The sequence below is a fragment of the Pleurodeles waltl genome, chromosome 1_2, assembly GCF_031143425.1.
Source record: "Pleurodeles waltl isolate 20211129_DDA chromosome 1_2, aPleWal1.hap1.20221129, whole genome shotgun sequence".
Lineage (NCBI taxonomy): Eukaryota > Metazoa > Chordata > Amphibia > Caudata > Salamandridae > Pleurodeles > Pleurodeles waltl.
Window position 1 is genome coordinate 1,287,169,886 of NC_090437.1, and position 22,799 is coordinate 1,287,192,684.

Consider the following 22,799-nt stretch of genomic DNA (forward strand, 5'->3'; position numbering starts at 1 on the left):
ACTTGATGGATATCCTGTCCGCCTCATTACAAGTGCATTAAATCCTATGGCACTTGATGGAGTACCCTGTCCACCAGGCCCTTTGATTTTACCAGCATCAGTGGCACACCAATCAAAAAAGCAAAAAATCTGTCTTGAGCCATGACGCTTTGGATAGCTCTCCTCTGAACCAATCACAAAGCACTTCCACGAACAAACCCTCTGGTCCCTCTTCTATTTTACATAGTTCTCCTTTTAACTAGTCACAAAGCACTTCCACAAACGAGCCCTGTCCTTCTTGTATGCTGCATGCAGTAATTGTCCATGAACGGGGCACAGAATTGACAAAGAATAGTGAATTCTGGCTTTTGTTTTCTCACTTCACATGTACACACTCTACACTCTGAGCTCAGTACACATACTAGGGTAAGAAAAGTTGTGGAATTATACTATTTAATTTTACTGAATATTTTCTCTGCCAATAATAATAAGATTTTTTTCTTTTTCTTTTTTTTAATCTTTAAAGTTGTATAAAAGGAAAGGTTAACACTACAGTGGAGGTTATTGTGCTAGTTTGGGTGAAGACAAAATTTAGGGGGTTATTCTAACTTTGGAGGAGTGTTAATCCGTCCCAAAAGTGACGGTAAAGTGACGGATATACCACCAGCCGTATTACGAGTTCCATAGGATATAATGGACTCGTAATACGGCTGGTGGTAAATCCGTCACTTTTCCGTCACTTTTGGGACGGATTAACACCTCCTCCAAAGTTAGAATAACCCCCTTAGTGTTTGAATCAGTTACAGAGAATTAACAGTACAGAGAGGGAAGCTTTAAACTGACAAGTACTTCATTAGAGATGCAGCTTATATTTAAGCATCGCGCAGAAGCAGAATATATGGGGTAACTTGACAGCAATATGCAAATAAATTAACATAGTATTAGACAATGAGGTAGGACAATGGATATGGAGAAAATCCATAAACAATAGAAACACAAAGAGAAAAAAAGTCCTAAATACGTAGTGTGAAATAGGGTAGAGTGGAGAGTTTAATGATACATGTTGTGAGCAGCATGTATTATTGTACACAAGACTATACCAAGTGAGAGTAGAGGGAGCAACATGGATCAGAAGTTGAGTTGAGGGAATGTTGAAGAAAGAATTAAGGGCCAGATGTAGCAAAGGTTTTGAAAGTCTCAAACAGCAAATTTCGCTGTTTGCGACGTGCAAAACCCACATCGCGATGCCCAATTCCCGTTTTGCGAGTCAGTAACCTGGTTACCGACTCGCAAAACGGGACTGCGAGTCACAAATAGGAAGGGGTGTTCCCCTTCCTATTTGCGAGTCGCAGCGCGATGCTGCATTGCTTCGTGACCGCGAACGTGGTCGCAAACCAATCACAGTTACCACCAGTGTCACACTGGTGGTAACCCATTCGCAAAAAGGGAAGGGGTCCCCATGGGACCCCTTCCTCTTTGTGAATGGCCTGGAAAACATTTTTTCAGAGCAGGCAGTGGTCCTATGGACCACTGCCTGCTCTGAAAAAATGAAACTGAAACGTTTCATTTTTTCATTTTGTAATGCATCTCGTTTTCCTTTAAGGAAAATGGGCTACATTACAATAAAAAAAACTGCTTTATTTAAAAGCAGTCACAGACATGGTGGCTGCTGTCTCCAGCAGGCCACCATCCCTGTGAGTGCTGCGAGTCGCAAGGGGGTCGCAAATTGTGACCCACCTCATGAATATTAATGAGGTGGGCCTTTGCGACCCCCTTGCGAGTCACAGATGGTGTCAGGGACACCATCCTGCATCCTGAATTGCGAGTCGCTCTGACTCGCAATTTGCTTGCGAGTCAAAATTCAGGACATACCTACATCTGGCCCATAGAGTTGAAGAGAAAGTAATAGACTACGATCGCTAGAAAGCAGATATTTGGTGTACCAAATGTTCACAATGGTCTGGCTTGACAGCAAAGCTGTCACCAGGCAATTATGTGACTATCACGAGAAGAGGGGCTTTAGCTACGCCCACATGTTGGGAATCAGGAGTACGTGTTTTCATTGGGCAGAAGCTGTGTGCTTCTACAAAAAAGTGCTTCCCCTCCACATAGCTCTGATTATTTTCTTTATCCAGGTGCCTGAGCGTGAACTTTCAGGGTCATGCACATGACACTGCAATGCTATGATAGTGTCCTAGATAACTACATAATTTATGGTGTTTTTTTCTGGTGGCAGCACACATCGGAGAAGGGCAGTCATCAACCTACGTGGATTTTTAGATCTGGCTTAACAGATGAGAGTCGGGCATTTTGTAAGTGAGCAGAAGTGCAGAGCATATCTTCCGGTTAATGGATTAAGGATTTTTATTAAATTAGCATCTATTTTTGTGATTACTTGAAACCATAGAAGTGGGGATGTTTCTAAGTAGAAAAGCAGGTGCATTACAAGTGCTTGGTGCGTAACAAAAGATGGATATCAAGAGAAAGTTTGCTTTTATTTCTGAGTTTTCAGACTCTGTTCCTTCCTTTTCCTCCATGCCTTCCATTTCCAGTAGATATCATTTTTGGGCTAGGTTCTTTGGATGCATTTTATTTTATTTATTTTTACAGCTTGTAGGATTCACATGAGAAACAGGTCTCAATAGGCATCAATTTGAATGCAGGAAGGGCCTAAGAGATGTGATCAGTTTTCTTGGATTTATTCAGGAATTCAGCTTCTGTGTGTGGATCGGCTCACAGGGAGAAACACAAAAGATGAATAGGGCCCAAACAGTTAATGATTCCTGTTCTTACCCTGATCCTTTAATTAGTACACAACCTAGGAGCACTTTCCCACACTTACTGGGGCACTTACATCTGAGCCTTTCAGGCCTTATTGTTGTGCAAAGTGGTAATCCTACAGCAGTTCTGTAGAATTATCAACCTGCACTATAAAACAAGTTTCACAGAGGGAGAATTGTGCCAAATTATAGAACCTGCTTTTCCCCTTACATTTACCACTTGCTGAAAGCTAAAAGCAAGTAGAAAATCTGAGTACAGAAAGGCATGGAATTTGATAAAAACATAATTAATGCTTTCTAATTCCAGGACCTGCGTGCTATTCCCCATTCAGGGTCTCAAACTTGCAATGACGGGTATTTAGGCCCTCATCACAACCCTGGCGGTTGGTGTAAAAGCGGCGGTAATACCACCAACAGGCCGGCGGAAATTTTTTTCATTGCGACCAAGGCGATTACCGCCATGGAAAACCGCCACTTTTACACATCAACCTCCAGGGTGGTAACGACGCTGGGCTGGAGACTTCAGTGGAACGGGATCCATGGGGGCTGCTCCGTCACCAGCACCCCGTCACGCCGAATCCTGGGATGTGATTCGGTGGGCGGTGTTCTGATGACGTGGTGTTGGAGGTGGAGCAGCCTCCACTTCACCGCCGACCGCCAGTATGGCTGCTGGCGGCTCTCTGTCCGAAAAAGGGCAGAGGGCTGCCAGCAGTCATGATACAGTTGGCGGAAGACCGCCTACACTGGCGGTCTTCGGCCCGTGGTAACCAGACCGCTGAGGTTAAAATGAGGGCCTTAGTGTCTTGTTACCACCTGGTAAAGGTAAATCTGGGCCCTGTATTACCACCCCATTTTACTGGCCAACTTGTATTGTGGCTCTCAGATCATTGATCCATTCATTAACATTGTGCTTCTCTACCGCTCACCTGGCTCTCCACTGCAAAGCAAAACTATGCATAAATAAGCCCTCATTATGAGCCTGGCAGTCCATGGACTGCCAGGGCCGCTGTGGCAGACATATTACCACGGCCCGCCGGTCTGGAGGTTTCCACCTGCAGCCCGGTGGGAGTCGGATAACTGCTGAAGTTATTCCGACTAGGGACACAGCCAGCATTCTCCTGTCAGTCTCATCGCCATAAAATGCTGGCAGAAAGGTATCCCGACAACAGAAACTTGCAGTCCTGTCACCAGGATACACCCCCAAACACCTGCGCGCACACGCACGCATGCACCCACACTTACACAATCACACACAGACACACTCATTGACAACATTCACCCCCATAGACAGGCATACCTTCCCATACACATCACACACACACACATACACTAACCATATATGCATCCATACATACATGCACCTGCATGCACTCACTCACTCACACTCTCCTTACCCCTTACACATTCACCCATGCACATACACCCACCCCGTCCACATGCATACACACATGCATCACCACATTTACACAGACACACACGCACACACAATCACTTCCCCTTTCTCCCCACACATTCATGACATGCATACACACACTCACTCACACCCATTCACACTCCTTTGCCCGCCTCCCCGTGCAGACAACACTTACCTTGTCTGGTTGTAATTTTGTGGGTGGTCTTTTTCTGGCGTGGCGGTGTCGGCAGTGGCACCGCCTAAGCGCCGCCAACCGCTGTGATGAATGCCTCCGGATATCCGACCGCCGGCGGTGCAGACATTCAGTGGAATCATAATACGGCGTGCTTCAAGCGGCCGTGGCAGCCTTGGCAAAAAGACACCACAGTCATAATGAGGGCCATAATGTATATACAGAGCGTGCCAACACTGATTATAAAACTAAGGCCCTCATTACAACCCTGGCGGTCGGTGATAAAGCGGCAGTAATACCGCTAACAGGACGGCAGTCAAAAAAATTGAATTACGACCATGGCGGAAACCGCCAACACAGACAGCCACTTTAACACTCCGACCGCCATGGCGGTAACAACAAACACTGCAGCGGTCACCGCCAACTGACAGACAGAAGACATTGTACCGCCCACACTATTACAAGGCACCAACCAGCTTTTCCGGGGCGGTACCAACGCCATCAAAAGCACAGCGGAAACAGTCTTTGGAAGGGAAACCACTCACCTCTCGACACTCAATGAAGAACCAGGACGCCATGGAGCCCGAACTACAGGTACTGCCCATGTTGCTGTATCTATTAATACACCACGAAGTGGAAACAAGGCGGCGACAGTGACGACCACGGTGAGTACTGCACCTAGAACACAGGGGAGGGGAGGAGGGAAAAGAGAGTGATACACACATGCAAAATGCAACACCCCCACCCACAACAACACACACACAACAACACACACACATATCCAGTAACATCACAGATACACCCCATCACCCCCTGGAAGAACGCAAGGACCAAACTAAATGAGTTTAACTAGTGTAATATTCGAACAATCAGATAGCCCAAGAGAACAACAAATAAGCAGTATACACAAATATTTACAGCAAGTGCACAAGTCCGTACACTGTCCCATGAAATGTCCGTGGACCAGTGGTCCCAAAAAGCATGGGTGAAGCCCACACATGACACCTGCCTCAAAATGGAGAGAACACTGCAGGGGCATCAGGTCGATAAAAAAACAGGCACCTCAGGGGGAAGGCGAGGGGGGCACCTCAGCCGGATGATGGTACGATGCCACTGCTCCTCGAGGGGGCTCCATGCCCACTGCTTGCTCCTGGGGAGTGCAAAGCCACAGTCTCTCAAGTGGGTAGGTTGCCCACTGCTTGGTCCTGGGGAGTGCAAAGCCACAGTCTCTCAAGTAGATGACTTTCTCCACTGGTTCTGGAGGGGGCTTTGTGCCCAGAGTGCTTCATCCTGCCAAGGACTGTGTTAGTGGATGCTTTTCTCCACTGGTTCTGGAGGGGGCTTTGTGCTCAGAGTGCTTCATCCTGCCAAGGACTGGGTTAGTGGATGCTTTTCTCCACTGGTTCTGGAAGGGGCTTTGTGCCCGGAGTGCTTCATCCTGCCAAGGACTGGGTTAGTGGATGCTTTTCTCCACTGGTTCTGGAGGGGGCTTTGTGCCCAGTGATGCTGCACCTGGGGTGTGGCATGTTGACTTTGTCTCATCTGGGTGTCACAGCCACGCGATGAACCCAGAACAGGTAGCATGATACTCGATGGAGGCAGGCCCACACTCCATTCTGCAGCGACTTAGGCTGCCAATTGCTGGTTCGTGTCAGTGCTGGAGGTGGGGTCTCAAATGGCTTGTCCAGGGTCCAGGACGTCACCTGCAGACTCTGGCGGCTGCACACTGGGGATGGGGCTGACGTCCGACAGAGTGGCATCGGCTGTGCACGTGGCAGTGCTGATGGTGGTGCAGGCGGAGGTGGCTGTGGCGGAGATGCTGGCAGTGCTGGCAGTGGTGCAAGTGACTGTTGGGGTGGATGGAGACACTATACCGTCTCTGGCAGCCTCAGATGGCTGATCCTTGGGGAGGATGCTGCAGACTGACGTTGTGGCAGCGGCGGTGCAGGTGGCGGTGCAGGTGGCGGTCAGAGTGGCGGTGGTGACTGTGGTGCATGTGGCTGCCATCCCTGATGATTTGGTGGTCACCAGCCCCTCCCCAGGTGACATCGTGCCCAGAGGTGATGTGCCCTTTGGCTTGTGGCCCTTCCCCGTCTTGACAGTTGCTGCAGGGGCCTTGGCACTGTCCACTCTATGTTTCGGCGAGGCCTTGCTGGGTGGGTGGTGTGACTGTCCCCTGCTGGAAGCCGGTACCTTTTTGAGCTTTGCAGGTGGTGGAATAGGGTGGTCCTTCTTTACTGTCGCTGACACACTGGCAGCTCTGACGGGTGCCCCCTTTGACCGTACTGGCGTAGCAGGAACCACAGCGGATGCAGATTTGGTGGCTGAGGTGTTGGGCTGGGATCTAGACATCCTGGCCCTAGGAGAAGGACGGGGTGGGGACGTGTAGGGAAGAGGTTCAGGTTAGCTAGGTAAATAGTTTTTGACACAATGGGGCGGGAAGATGGAGGGGGTTTGGGAGTGGAGAAAGAGGTAGTGGTTTTTGGAGGTGTATGTCTGCTGAGTTTGGGTGAAGGTGCATGGGTTGGAGGCTGTTGTGAGGTGGATGGGTGTTGAGTGGGTGTGTGCCTGCGTTTGTGTAATTTGGGAGGAGGGCTCACAGACACACTGGGAGAGGACACAGGGGATGTGTGAATTGTAGAGGGGGTGGTGATTGCACGTGAGCGGTGTGTAGTGATGGGCGTGCTGGTGATGGAGGTAGTGGCTGAGGATGTAGTGCATGCAGCTGTGAGTGGAGACGAGACTGGGAGGGAGGTGGAGGACGTGGAGGAGGGGGACACAGTGGAGGCAGTGGATGTTGGTGTGTCTGCATGGTTATGGTGCTTGTGTGAGTGCCTGTGGAATGTGTGGTGCCTATGTTTTCCTGAGCTACTTTTGTGTGTTGATGTGTGTGCATGCTGGTCTGATGGTGTGCTTGGGATAGGCTGAGGTAGAGGGTATTGGGTCTGGGTAGTGGAAGTTGGATGGGGGAGGCTGGACACAGGGACAATGGCTGCCATCAGTGCTGAGGCCAGGGCCTGAAATGCTCTCTGTTGGGCCGCCATGCCAGATTGAATGCCCTCCAGGTATGCATTTGTTTGCTGCAAATGCCTCTCGACACCCAGGATGGCATTCAGAATGGTTGACTGCCCAACAGTGAGGGATCTCAGGAGGTCAATAGCCTCCTCACTGAGGGCAGCAGGGCTGACTGGGGCAGGGCCTGAGGTGCCTGGGGCGAAGGAGATGCCCACCCTCCTGGGTGAGCGGGCACGGGCAACACGCTGAGGTGCTGCTGGGAGGGCGGTGCTGGTAGGGGGGGTGGCGGCTCTACCTGTTGTTGCGGTGGGCACAGAGGTGCCCGCCACCGCAAGGGCGCTCCCATCAGAGGAGGAGTCACTGTCGCTGGTGTCCCCTCCTGTCCCCGCCGTGGAGCTCCCCTCGCCATCCGTCCCACTGGTGCCTTCACCCTCCGTGGATTCACCCTCCTGGGCCATGTGGGATGCAGCTCCCTCCGTCTCCGGTGCCTCTGCTCCTCCGCCAGATGATGCTAATGCACACAAGGACAGGGTGACAAAACAAGAAGGGGGGGAAGACAGAGGAGACACATGGTCAATGCCAGCAACACCACTACGGTGGGCGGACACAACACACAGGGAGCATCCCTATGCACTAGGCCATGCACTAGCAGTTAGTAGGAAAATCACCTGCCCATGGGGGACTATGCCTAACACCATTTGCTGCACACCTGGAACCCACAGGAGCCTGACTAGTTGTAAATGCCCACTAACACTATTGGGGTTGGAGTGCCTCAGAGCCTGCCTAACAAGGGACCTACCCTACCAAGTTCGCCCTGGCCTAGGGGAACCCACAGCCCACATCCCCTACCCAGACACCTCGTAAAGCGTGCAGAGTCAGCTGAATGAGACTGTACTCACCCCCTTGTGGCTGCTGTGATGCCCTCAAGCGCCCATCCAACTCCAGATATGTTACCGCCAGGATCCGGAACATCAGGGGGGTCATAGTGAGACGGGCACCCCTTCCACCTTGGGAGGCCATCCCCAGCTGGGCCTCCGCCATCTTTTTGCTCCAGCGGCGCAGGTCCTTCCATCTCTTGCGGCAGTGGGTGCTCCGTCTATGAGAGACCCCCAAGGTCCGCACTTCCTTGGAGATGGCACACCAAATACTAGAGGAAAGGCACAGGATGAAAGGAAATTACTCTCCCGTCCAGACCGTCATACTCATTCCCCACCAGTTCCCACCCATGCCCTGACGCACATACACTCACCATCCTCACATGCAGGCCTCAGCCCCACCCACATATATCTTCCATCCACACCACTCCATACATTCATGGCCCACGCATCATGCTCTCAGTGTACTCACCTGTTTGTCTGGAGGACTGTAGAGTAGCGTGTACTGGGGGAGGACCCCATCCACCAGTTTGTCCAACTCCTCCGCGGTGAAGGCAGGGGCCCTTTCCCCAGACACATGAGCCATTGTCGCTTCCAGACTGAGGTCACAGCAGCACTTGCAGTGTAGGTCCTCTCCTGTTGAAGGTCAAGTATCAAGTGAGCGAACAGATAGAAAATGGCGGTGACGTCCATGGCGGTGCATACCGTCACCGCCGGCGTACATTGTCATTGGCTCCTGGAACACATAGGGCCCAATGATAACCAATGCTAAATTACGCGGCAGTCTTCGATTGCCTACTGCGACGCTGCACAACGCCAGTGCAGTTACCTAATTTCCCCTTGTCCCTCCTTACAGGTCAGGCAGCCGCCATTTCAGGGGGGCACATGGCATGGCACCTAACTGTGTCACAGCACATTTTGGCAGAAATACGGACAAAGTACGCCACACACAAATTTACTCACATTATAGCAAAAACACGTGTTCAACCTATGTGGTACATGACCCTCTGCTCACCGTTCTCCTCCATAGGGCACATCCGCTGGGGCAGATGATGAGATGGCATCATCCTCCGGTGTACAGACCCCTGGTGGACCTGTTGACAATGGAAGACAGACACATCATTACCGCCTACAGACTTGATTGTGCCACAATCCAAGAACTGTGTGCCCAATTGGAGTCAGACCTGATGTCAGCTATCCGCCATCCCACAGGAATCCCCCCCTCTAGTGCAGGTCCTGTCAGTGCTCCATTTCCTGGCAAGTGGCTCCTTTCAAACTACAGTGGCCATGGCATCAGGGATGTCTCAGCCAATGTTTTCTAACGTGTTGACCAGAGTGTTGTCAGCCCTGCTGAAACACATGTGCAGCTACATCGTTTTCCCCCAGGTGGAGGATTTGCCCACAGTGAAAGCTGACTTCTATGCCCTGGGACATATCCCCAACATAATTGGTGCCACTGATAGTACACATGTGGCATTTGTCCCCCCCCCACAGAAATGAACAGATGCACAAAAATCGAAAAAGCTACCATTCGATGAATGTGCAGATGGTGTGTTTGGCAGACCAGTACATCGCTCATGTGAATGCCAAGGATCCTGGCTCTGTGCATGGCATTTACATTTTGAGGAATAGCAGCATCCCTTATGTGATGGGCCAACTCCAGAGGCACTGGGTGTGGCTAATAGGTGAGCCAAAGGTCCCCACACAGTATGAATAGGTGTCTGGGTATGGGGGTAGTCACTAAGGGTTTGTGTGTGTCTAACAGATTTCCCTCGACATTTGCAGGTGACTCTGGTTCCCCAGCCTCTCATGGCTACTGACCCCAGTGAGGAATACCAGGACAAGGGCAGAGCAACGCTACAATGAGGCACATGGGCGAACTAGGCGTATTATTGAGAGGACGTTCGGCCTCCTGAAGGCCAGATTCCAGTGCCGCCATGTCACAGGTGGCTCTTTATACTACTCACTGAAGAAGGTGTGCCAGATAATCGTGGCATGCTGCATGTTGCACAACCTGGCTTTACGATGCCAGGTGCCTTTTCTGCAGGAGGATGGGCATGATGATGGTATTGTGGCAGCTGTGGAGCCTGTGGACAGTGAGGAAGAGGAGGCAGAGGAAGAAGATATTGACAACCGAAACAACATCATCATGCAGTACTTCCAGTGAGACACAGGTAAGAGACTGGCACTGCTGAGCTCATATCTGACTACTGTAGGACATTGTATAAGTCACCTCTTAACCTCTGTGTATGGACACTGACAGTTCACTTTGGCTTTCCATTTCACAGATCTGGGTACCTCATTCTGCCTTCTGCTATATTTACTGCTGCCCATCAACTGTCATACATTAGTATGTGCAAATGAACATTTCCATTGATATTTGTGGATGAAGTTGTAATTATACATTTGTGAAGGTACAGACTGACTCCAGATTGGTTTGTGATTCAAGGGTGTTTATTTATGGTCTAATGTGTATAGTGGTATGTGGAAGGGGCTGGGGTGATGGTAGAGGAAGGTCCATAGTAGAGTCCAGTCTCTCGGTATCACAGGTGCATTGTCCATTGAGCAATGTCAGTTCAAGGTGGACAGGGTGACAGAGTGGGACACAAGGGTGACAATCAGGAGAGTCTTATTTCCTGGTGGGGGTCTTGGCTATGTTCTCTGTCTTCTGTCTGGATCGCAGGGAGCATTTGTGGGGTGGTTCTCCTTCTGCAGGGGGTGGGGTGCTGGTGGCCTGTTGGTCCTGTGGTGGGACCTCCTGCCCACTAGCGCTGGCGGACATGGAAGGCTGTTCATCGTTTGGGCTGGTGTCAGGGGCCCGGTGGTATGCCACTGTCTCCCTCATGGTGTTAGCCATGTCTGCCAGCACCCCTGCAATGCTGACCAGGGTGGAGTTAATGGACTTCAAGTCCTCCCTGATCCCCAGGTATTGTCCCTCCTGCAGCCGCTGGGTCTCCTGAAACTTGGCCAGTACCGTGCCCATGGACTCCTGGGAATGGTGGTATGCTCCCATGATGTTTGACAGTGCCTCGTGGAGGGTTCGTTTCCTGGGCCTGTCCTCCCCCTGTCGCACAGTAGCCCTCCCAGCTTCCCTGTTATCCTATGCCTCTGTCCCCTGAACTGTGTGCCCACTGCCACTGACCCCAGGGCCCCAGATTTTATTGGGTTAGTGGGTTTGCCTAGGGTCCCTGTAGTGGTGGACACACTGCTGATTGACGTGTCCTGGGGACAGTGGCATGGGCCCGCTGGGTGGGTGCTGTGGTGGTGTTTCCTGAGGGGGGTGGTTCTGTGGTGGGTTGGGACTGTGGCAGGGGAACCGACTGTCCAGAGGTCCCTGATGGGCCGGGCTGGTCATCTTGATCCAGCCATGCAGAGCTGCTGTTGTCACTGTGGGCCTCTTCTGTGGGGGGACTGGATATGGCTGGCACCTCCTGTCCATTGACGTTGTGTAGGGGTCCTATTGGGGTGTAAATGCATTGTTATTGTTTCTGTGTGTGCCATCTTGTGCAATGGATGTGTTTCCCTCTATTACTGTGCTTGCAATATCGCCTTGGCCCTTGTGTGAGTGGCAATTGTGTGCCCTGGGTGAGTCTCTCCCTTGGACATGCTTTGGTGATGGGTGTCTATGCAGGTCTGTGATGGGTGTCCATGCATTGGTGTAACATGCAGGGCTTGGTATTGGGATGGGTGGGTTGTGATAGTGGGGTACATGTGAGGTGGTGGAGTGATGGGTGTGAGTGTAGGTGTTTGTGGTGGCATGCAGGTAGGGTGGGGGATATAGTAGTAAAGATTTGCCTTACCAGAGTCCAGTCCTCCTGCTACTCCTGCGAGGCCCTCAGGATGCATGATTGTAGGAAAGTACCATCTTGCCTGGCATGTTAACCCCATTTTTCACTGTATATATGTTGTTTTAGTTGTATGTGTCACTGGGACCCTGGTAACCCAGGGCCCCAGTGCTCATAAGTGTGCCTGAATGTGTTACCTGTGTAGTGACTAAGGCCCTCATTCTGACCTTGGCGGTCTTTTCGCAAGACTGCCGAGTTACCGCCGCGGTAAAGACCGCCGACCGCGGCGGTATGCCGCTGCGCGTATTCCGACTGCTGGGAGCGTTCTGCCGGAAAACCGCCAGCAGCCACACTGGCGGTCGGCGGGAAAGTGGAGACTGGTCAACCTCCACCGCCACGCCAGCAGAACACCGCCCCCAGAATTACGACCCACATTTCTGTGTGGCGGTCTTCTGTTGGCGGTCTTCTGTTGGCGGTCACGTCCCTATGGCTCCCGTCGCCTCCCGGAGGACCAACGCACAAGGTAAGTTGATCGTCTGTGAGGGGAGGGGGTGGGGGGGTGTTGTGTGATGTGTGCGTGCATGGGGGTGTGTAGAGGGGGTGTGTGAGTGCGTGCATGCGGGCGGGGGGTGCTGCTGTGCCTATGGGCAATGTGTGTAGTTCGGCGGGTGCGCATGTTGGCATGTATGTGTGCGGGTATGTGCCCCCGTTGTGTATGTGTGTGTGTAGGGGGTGTGCATATGTGCATGTTGGGGGTGCGTGCATGTCGGGGTGCGTGTATGTGCATGTCGGGGTGGGGGGGGCAGGGGGTTCGTACCACCTCTGGGGGGGTGGAGGGTGTGGGGGGAGGACTCGTGGGGGGTAGTGGGGGGTGGGGGAGACCCCTATCAGTGCCAGGGAAGGAATTCCCTGGCCCCGATAGTGCCTACCGCCATGGTTCGCATGGCGGTTCCCGACCGCCAAAAACCGCGGCGGTAAGCAGGGTCATGATACGGTTGGCGGTCTTGGGTCGACCGCCGGGCCGGAGTGCGCAAACTCCAGCCCGTCGGTCATGACCGCCGTGGCGGTCGGAGTGGGAAAGTGGCGGTCGATCGCGGCGGTGACCGATGCGGTCAGAATGCCATTTTTTGGACCGCCGGTCTGTTCGCGGTCCGACCGCCGCCTCTCCGCCGACCGCCAAGGTCAGAATGAGGGCCTAACTGTCTCACTGAGGCTCTGCTAATCAGAACCTCAGTGGTTATGCTCTCTCATTTCTTTCCAAATTGTCACTAACAGGCTAGTGACCAATTTTACCAATTTACATTGGCTTACTGGAACACCCTTATAATTCCCTAGTATATGGTACTGAGGTACCCAGGGTATTGGGGTTCCAGGAGATCCCTATGGGCTGCAGCATTTCTTTTGCCACCCATAGGGAGCTCTGACAATTCTTACACAGGCCTGCCACTGCAGCCTGAGTGAAATAACGTCCACGTTATTTCACAGCCATTTTACACTGCACTTAAGTAACTTATAAGTCACCTATATGTCTAACCTTTACCTGGTAAAGGTTAGGTGCAAAGTTACTTAGTGTGAGGGCACCCTGGCACTAGCCAAGGTGCCCCCACATTGTTCAGGGCCAATTCCCCGGACTTTGTGAGTGCGGGGACACCATTACACGCGTGCACTACATATAGGTCACTACCTATATGTAGCTTCACAATGGTAACTCCGAATATGGCCATGTAACATGTCTATGATCATGGAATTGCCCCCTCTATACCATCCTGGCATAGTTGGCACAATCCCATGATCCCAGTGGTCTGTAGCACAGACCCTGGTACTGCCAAACTGCCCTTCCTGGGGTTTCACTGCAGCTGCTGCTGCTGCCAACCCCTCAGACAGGCAGCTGCCCTCCTGGGGTCCAGCCAGGCCTGGCCCAGGATGGCAGAACAAAGGACTTCCTCTGAGAGAGGGTGTTACACCCTCTCCCTTTGGAAAATGGTGTGAAGGCAGGGGAGGAGTAGCCTCCCCCAGCCTCTGGAAATGCTTTCTTGGGCACAGATGTGCCCAATTCTGCATAAGCCAGTCTACACCGGTTCAGGGGACCCCTTAGCCCTGCTCTGGCGCGAAACTGGACAAAGGAAAGGGGAGTGACCACTCCCCTGACCTGCACCTCCCCTGGGAGGTGTCCAGAGCTCCTCCAGTGTGCTCCAGACCTCTGCCATCTTGGAAACAGAGGTGCTGCTGGCACACTGGACTGCTCTGAGTGGCCAGTGCCACCAGGTGACGTCAGAGACTCCTTCTGATAGGCTCCTTCAGGTGTTAGTAGCCTATCCTCTCTCCTAGGTAGCCAAACCCTCTTTTCTGGCTATTTAGGGTCTCTGTCTCTGGGGAAACTTTAGATAACGAATGCAAGAGCTCCTCCGAGTTCCTCTGCATCTCTCTCTTCACCTTCTGCCAAGGAATCGACTGCTGACCGCGCTGGAAGCCTGCAAAACTGCAACATAGTAGCTAAGACGACTACTGCAACTCTGTAACGCTGATCCTGCCGCCTTCTCGACTGTTTTCCTGGTGGTGCATGCTGTGGGGGTAGTCTGCCTCCTCTCTGCACTAGAAGCTCCGAAGAAATCTTCAGTGGGTCGACGGAATCTTCCCCCTGCAACCGCAGGCACCAAAAAGCTGCATTACCAGTCCCTTGGGTCTCCTCTCAGCACAACGAGCGAGGTCCCTTGAATCCAGCAACTCTGTCCAAGTGACCCCCACAGTCCAGTGACTCTTCAGTCCAAGTTTGGTGGAGGTAAGTCCTTGCCTCACCTCGCTAGACTGCATTGCTGGGAACCGCGACTTTTGCAGCTACTCCGGCCCCTGTGCACTTCCGGTGGAAATCCTTTGTGCACAGCCAAGCCTGGGTCCACGGCACTCTAACCTGCTTTGCACGACTTTCTAAGTTGGTCTCCGGCGACGTGGGACTCCTTTGTGTAACTTCGGGTGAGCACCGTTTCACGCATCCTTGTAGTGCCTGTTTCTGGCACTTCTCTAGGTGATACCTGCTGCTAAGAGGGCTTCTTGTCTTGCTCGACGTCCCCTCTACCTCCTGGTCCAATTTGCGACCTCCTGGTCCCTCCTGGGCCACAGCAGCGTCCAAAAATGCTAACCGCACGATTTGCAGCTAGCAAGGCTTGTTGGCGTTCTTTCGGCGGGAAAACACTTTTGCACGACTCTCCACGGCGAGAGGGATCCGTCCACCAAAGGGGAAGTCTCTAGCCCTTTTCGTTCCTGCAGAAACCTCAGCTTCTTCTGTCCAGTAGAAGCTTCTTTGCACCCACAGCTGGCATTTCCTGGGCATCTGCCCATCTCCGACTTGCTTGTGACTTTTGGACTTGGTCCCCTTGTTCCACAGGTACCCTAGATTGGAAATCCATCGTTGTTGCATTGTTGGTTTGTGTCTTTCCTGCATTATTCCTCTAACACGACTTCTTTATCCTTAGGGGAACTTTAGTGCACTTTGCACTCACTTTTCAGGGTCTTGGGGAGGGTTATTTTTCTAACTCTCACTATTTTCTAATAGTCCCAGCGACCCTCTACAAGGTCACATAGGTTTGGGGTCCATTCGTGGTTCGCATTCCACTTTTGGAGTATATGGTTTGTGTTGCCCCTATCCCTATGTGTCCCCATTGCATCCTATTGTAACTATACATTGTTTGCACTGTTTTCTAAGACTATACTGCATATTTTTGCTATTGTGTATATATATCTTGTATAAATTTCCTATCCTCTCACTGAGGGTACACTCTGAGATACTTTGGCATATTGTCATAAAAATAAAGTACCTTTATTTTTAGTATAACTGTGTATTGTGTTTTCTTATGATATTGTGCATATGACACTAAGTGGTACTGTAGTAGCTTCACACGTCTCCTAGTTCAGCCTAAGCTGCTCTGCTAAGCTACCATTATCTATCAGCCTAAGCTGCTAGACACCCTATACACTAATAAGGGATAACTGGGCCTGGTGCAAGGTGCAAGTACCCCTTGGTACTCACTACAAGCCAGTCCAGCCTCCTACAATGATTGCCAAGACTTGCTCCACCCATGTTGTTAGTTGTGGGGGAGGAGGTGGGGGTCCACCGCCAGTCCTCTGTACGGCTACCTGGTGTCTGGATACCACGGAACGTACCTTCCCCCGTCGGTCGTTCCACCTCTTCCTGATGTCATCCCGGGTTCTTTGATGCTGTCCCACTGCGTTGACCCTGTCGACTGTTCTCCGGTATAGCTCCATCTTCCTAGCAATGGATATCTGCTGCACCTGTGATCCGAATAGCTGTGGCTCTACCCGGATGATTTCCTCCACCATGACCCTGAGCTCCTCCTCAGAAAACCTGGGGTGTCTTTGAGGTGCCATGATGTGGTGTGAGTGATGTGTGGGGTGATGTTTTGGGGTGTGTGGTGTTTTGTGCGTGGATGGTGTATGAGTGATGGTGTTGTGTGCCTCTGGATGCTGGTGTGGTCGTTGCTTTTCTGTCTCTCTGCTTTTTCAAACTTTTTCGTTGTAAGGGGTTGTGGGTAATGTGGGTGTGTGTTTTATATTGGATTGGGTGTGGGGGTGTGGTGTGTGTATGTGTGTCAGGTGTGTGTATTTTGAATTTTCCAATGTGGTTGTGTTTTGTAAGTGTGTGTGTATTTTGAGCACAGCAGTGTGTACTGCCAATGGTTTACCGTGGTTGAATGACCGCCACGTTGATTCATGGGTCGTGATAGTGTGGGCGTATTCCTGTTGGCGTAACAGTGTGGGTTTTGGTACCGCCAATTTATCACTGACCTTTGGTGTGGCGGACTTGTGTGGGTGTCTGTATTGTGTAAGATTTCTAAGTGTGGGTCATAATACCCGTAGCAGATTTCCGCTGCGGACACGGTATGTTGTCGGCCGTCGGCACAGCGGTCAGCAGACTTTACCGCCAGGGTTGTAATGAGGGCCTAAATGTCTATAAGGACTTCTTGCATAAGAAATCTGCATATTATTTTGGAAATGAGGAATAATGTTTTATTGCTCATATTAAATGTAAAAAGCACAACAACACCATTGATCCTCCTGTTGCGCATTTCCTATTTGAGCATTTATCTCTAATAAATGACAGACATTACATGCTCAGAACTGTCATCTACATAACAGCAACTAACTGGAAAAGACTGTGCCCCATTACATAATGCAATGCCTATCAGTGACAGTGTTCATCTCTTATTGTACAAATTGCTGACATCAGATCTACTCCCGTGTGGGAAGCAGGTAAGGTTTCGGCTCTGCCTTCTTCAGGGATTCCAACTGGCAAGTCTTGGTAACCCATTTACTTAAAGCTCAATGCATACTAATCATATTGATGTGTGTTCCATAACAAGTTTTTGTAATAGGTTCTTGTATACATTTGGTTCCACAAACAATTATAGTCTTGATACTCTACTTCCAGAAGGAAAATTTAGATAGGTGCAAATATGCATACAAGAATGACTTACCTCAATTAATAGTAACTAGTAACTATTTTCGTCTTGATAATTGGATTGTCAGTAGCTTTTGTCTGTGAGTAAGTGGATTACTAGTTGGGGTGGTTTGAATACTTCATTAAGTAATAACATCACCAATCTGTATCAGGTTCAGTTTGGTTTCTTTAAATCAAACCATAGATCAATCTTGGGTAGCTGTGGCACACAACCGTCAGATTGAACTCAAAGGAAAATAAGTGTAAAGCATGTATCAGTACCAAAAAGTTAATAAGTAAGAGACATAACATAATAAAAACCACATTCCAATTTATAAAAACAGTCTATACCCCTATCTACAGACACCAAAATGACAGAAATTTGATGAAGAGAACCAGAGTGATGATTTTGCAATGTTCTTTTAAATTAATGCAATTCAATCCAAATTATTTTGTAAATCACTGCTTCTCGGTGGCAGTCTATGAGCCTCAAACAGGAGGGTCGGGGCAAAATCAAACATTCAGGCTGACCTCTATGGAGTGTGGTTCAGATGCAGAAGCCAGTTTGGTCCCTGTCAAACAAATGTTTACCTTTGCAGTTAGAAACTTTTCTGGTCCTTTTTCGTGATGAGAGGCTCGCTAGGGAGGTCCTCAAGAGCTTGAGTCCAGTGCTTGGGTGTGACATCAGCAAACAGATAAAGTCCAGCAGTCCGGTGGAAGCCTTGGTTTTTAATGGTGCTTAAGGCTACTTATGAACCAAGCAGTCAGTGCCAAAAAGCATTGCCCTTCATTACGACCCTGGCAGTCGTAATGTTTTCACTTTGTCACTGCAACAGTGGCACAATCAGTGTTGTATCCCTCTATTGGCATTTATCTTACAAGCCCTGAGTACACTTTGTACCATATATCAGGAACGTCTGGGTAAGTTAAATATGCTAATCACGGGTTAGTCAATTTCATATACACTTTGAGGGTTCAGAGCACATGCACTGGGGCTTAGTCAGCAAGCCCCAGTGCACTTCAGAGTCCAAACACTAGCAGCATCAGTCCATAAAAAGGGGAGGCGTTGTCATAAAAAAAGTAATTTCCTTATACTGTCAATAGCAAAGATCGATAATAAAGATAACACAACTACAGAGGGTGTTGTGTATGCACGGATGTGGAAACTTCATGAATCCACATCTCTTTCACACTTTGTGAATCAGACGTCAACTATTCAAGTATAAATTAGGACATTTTCCAAATGTTAGTTAGATTTATATCTGGAAAACCCTTTTTCACTAGTGTTTTGAGGCTAGCTTACCACCCCTACTACCTTTCCTTCTCCATACCATCCAGTGACTTTCATACTATGCAGCTGGTGGTGTGACATGTGCAAACACTACAAGCAATTCAAAGTTATCAGGTAGGTTTTGGGGTTTTCTACTGATCTACACACTCAAATTTTGATTTTTTTATAACTGTGTTATCAAGAGGAGAGAATGGAGTTCAAATTATTATATGCGATCTGAACTCTTTGAACCTTAATGACCAGGGTGTGTATGGATACATGAAGTCACGTACTCATGAATGTCCGTGTGAGTCATCTTTCAAATGTCTAATCCTCTGTTAGTAAATATGTGTAGATTGCACTTTCATTTCTATTTGTTCTAAATGTATATGAATTTTCTCTGAATGTTGCAACTCTGGGCTTCTCTAACAAGGTTTAAATATATACACTTAATTAAAGTTATGTTACAGACGTCTAACAAATGGAACAAACTACTTCACTGTCACACCTGCTAAGTCTTAAATGATTGAGTCACAAGAGCCAATGCAAAAATTCTGGAAGAAGTTCAAGCAATTCGTAATAACGCTGAATCTATTTGTTCTGCTATTAAACATATTTAAATAGACTTAGCAGGTTTCACAATAAAAGTATCTGATAATGAGATTAAGATTTCTGATAATAAAGCTGCAGTTGCTTAGTTGGCGTCTCAAGTTACTCACATTGTGCCTATGAAGCACATGCTGTTGGATTTAGAGAACAAAAACCGCCAATATAACTTGAACGTGTTTAATTTGCCTGAGCATATTGAGGGTCAGAAATGCAGAGCCTTTTTCGAAACTATGTTGCCATTCTTATTGAAATTGAAGCTCTCAGAGAAATTTAAAGTGCTTAAAGTGCTGTATCATCACCACCTTATAATGATACGTAAAGCTGCCTGGAAATTTCCATCTTTATTGGTGGAAGGCAATAAAATATATATCCATCAAGACTTTGCTAAGGAAACTGTGCATTACATAAACAGTTTTTTCATCTCTGCCTTTGGCTTCGTGATGCATGTTACAAATATGGCTTGCAGTCATGAGAATATTGAAAAATTTTGCATTTAAGTCTTTCTGTACGACTGTAAATTTGGTTGCTTCTTTGGGTATTCATGGTCCTGTTGCAATGGGTTCTAAAGCTTCTTTACTTGACACATGAAGTTCAGCAATATCGCTTTTGTAACCTTTTTGCTTTCTTAAGTAGGTACCGAGGCACTCTATCTCCAACTTGGATTATACATTCACTGTCTCAGTGCTTCAGTTAGTGTTTCTTTACCCTTGGGATATATCTGTTTTTCTGTCTTATTGATTTTCTTTGATGTTATATATGGGCTGCATCCTCTATTTGTTCCTTCTATTCAGTTCAATTTTCTAATCTCTTTTCTTCCCTTTCCTCCTTCTTCCTTTCAACATGGCGAATAGCTATATTTTTAAAATTGCCTGTTTGAATGTTAGAGGTCTTTGCCATCCAATAAAGAAAATGAAACTACTAGACTATTTACATAAATGTAATGTGGATATATATTTTCTACAAGAAACTCACATTGATGATAATATTCTTGCCAGTATGACATAATTGTGGATTGGTAATATGTCTCATCACGTGCACAGGGACATAACAATGGTAGGGCTATATTTTAATTTTTAAAGTTATAAGTTACCTTTTTTAATTGAAACCATGCTTCTGATGATGGAAATAGCCCATTGATTTATTTCATACGCATGTTCCAACCCAAGATGATCCTAATATTTGGAAATTAATTTCTTCAGAAATTGTGACTAATGGAAAAATACCTCTTTTTTTAGGAGACTTTGACATGATTTCTGATACACTTTTAGATAACATGTTGTCAGTTAAAGTTTATTTCCCAGGGGTATGTGCCCTATTTAAAGCATTCCTGGCTAATACTAAGTTAACTAATTATTAGAGACTCAATTATATCACTGGCAAGGATTTCAATTTTGATTCTAATGCTCACTCATAATATTTCCGTATTGAATATTTACTTTCCTTTAGGAACTTGTGCCATTCAATTTCAAATCCTAAAATAGAACCCATGTTTGTTTCAGACCACGCCTTAATCTCACTTTATTTAACTCTCAAGGATATTCTCTTACATATGCTTAGATGGAGAATGAAAACAGAAATTCTGATGCCAATGGAAAGAATGTGTTATCTGCTATCTCTGAATACTTACATAATAATAATAATATTATACATCTCACAGTACTCACTGGGATGCTTTTATGGCTCACATCAGAGGTGTTACAAGATTTATCATTGTCACGTACTGCGCTGGACTTCTCACCTCTGGACTTCGGATTGGCGAATACACCAAGTCTTCTACAGGTCCTGGATGTTCCCAGATAAGGGCGACCCCTTCTAGTAGCCACGGTGCCGCTTGACAGGCTACGCCAAAGCAGACCGTATCCTCCAGAAGGAGTCCCAGAGGGAAAAAAAACCAACACTGGGGAAAAAACCTCTAACAGGAACTCCTGAAGGAAAACAAGAAAAAACAGAACTTGACAACAGGAAACAAAAATAGGCAATATCCAGGGTACAAGGCAGGAAAAAAGGAACAGGCAAAAATATCCCAAGGCAAAAGCAGGAACAAAGAACAGGCAAAAAACTCCCAAGGCAAAAGCAGGAACAAAGAACAGGCAAAAAAGCAGGAACAAAGAACAGGAGCGAACAGCACAACCAGAAGGAAGTGTTTGCAATGCAAGGAGGAACAAGACTGACTGACTTATATACTGAGAAAAAGGGAAGTGACATCACAGGAAAGGGAAGTAACACCATCTTGGATTGGGAAAGGCCCATAGACCAGTATAGGAAAAAGGAAGTAGTATGAAAGAAAAACAGAGCATGCTGGGACAAAAACACGAAGAAGACAAGATGGACACAACATGGATAGAGACAGGCAAAAGGCCCAACAAAAACCCACCACCAACAATAAAAGAAGAAAAAAGGCTACAAGTAACTGTAGCGCGACCGGGAGCGAAATATATGCTTCCCAGAAAGCATAGTCAAAAAACGCGGAGAACGGCGCTCCGAATATCGGTAGCGTGTTCCACCCGCCAGGACAGAAAGAGACACCGCGTCAGAGCGCGGCGTTACAGTAGGTCCCCTCCCCAAGGCTCCAGGTTTGTCAGGATGATTGTCAAAAAAAAGGCGAACCAAACGGGGAGCATGGATGGAGGAAGCATCTTCCCACGAACAGTCACTGAGGGGGTATCCTTTCCAGTGGACTAAAAACTGTAGTTTGCGTCGAAAAATTCTGGAATCACAGATCTCCTGGACTTCATACTCAGGCTGTCCATTGATAGAAAGAGGAGGTGGACGTTGGCACTGGCGATGGTAAGGATCAGGAACAAAGGGTTTTAACTGGGACACATGGAAAACAGGATGAACCCTCCAGGTATGAGGTAAGCGGAGACGCACAACTACAGGATTCAGGATGTGCGAAATTCGAAAGGGTCCATAAAAACGTGGTTTGAACTTATTGGTGAGGGACGTACCGGACAACTACGGATCAGGTGGCCAGCCTTACCACAGTATAGGCAAAGTCCCCTTCGTCGTCGTTCCTCCCTTTCTGACTCCGTCAATGGCCCACGAACCCGATCTATCTGCATGGGCTCTTCATGGGGAGGTGGAGAGGCTTCAGATGGACTATCTTCCGTTCGCCGACTGCTAGCACGGAAGGTACCGGGCTGGTATGGAGCTCTAGTTCTACGTCTTTCCATCTTGCGCTCTCGAAGTCTATACTCGATGTTCATAGATTGATCCATTAATTCTTTCAAAGAACAAGCTGGGGAAGAGTGTACAAGCTCATCTTTAATTTCTTCATGCAGGCCTCGGCGGAAAAGGGTTACGAAGGTGCGTTCTACCCAGGAGGATTCAGCTGCCAGCTGTTTGAAGCGGGTTATATACTGCAGTACATCCTGATTACCTTGCTGAATGTCACATAAGGCTTCTTCAGCTGCTGCTTCTACCCCAGGTCTCTCAAACATTTGTTTGA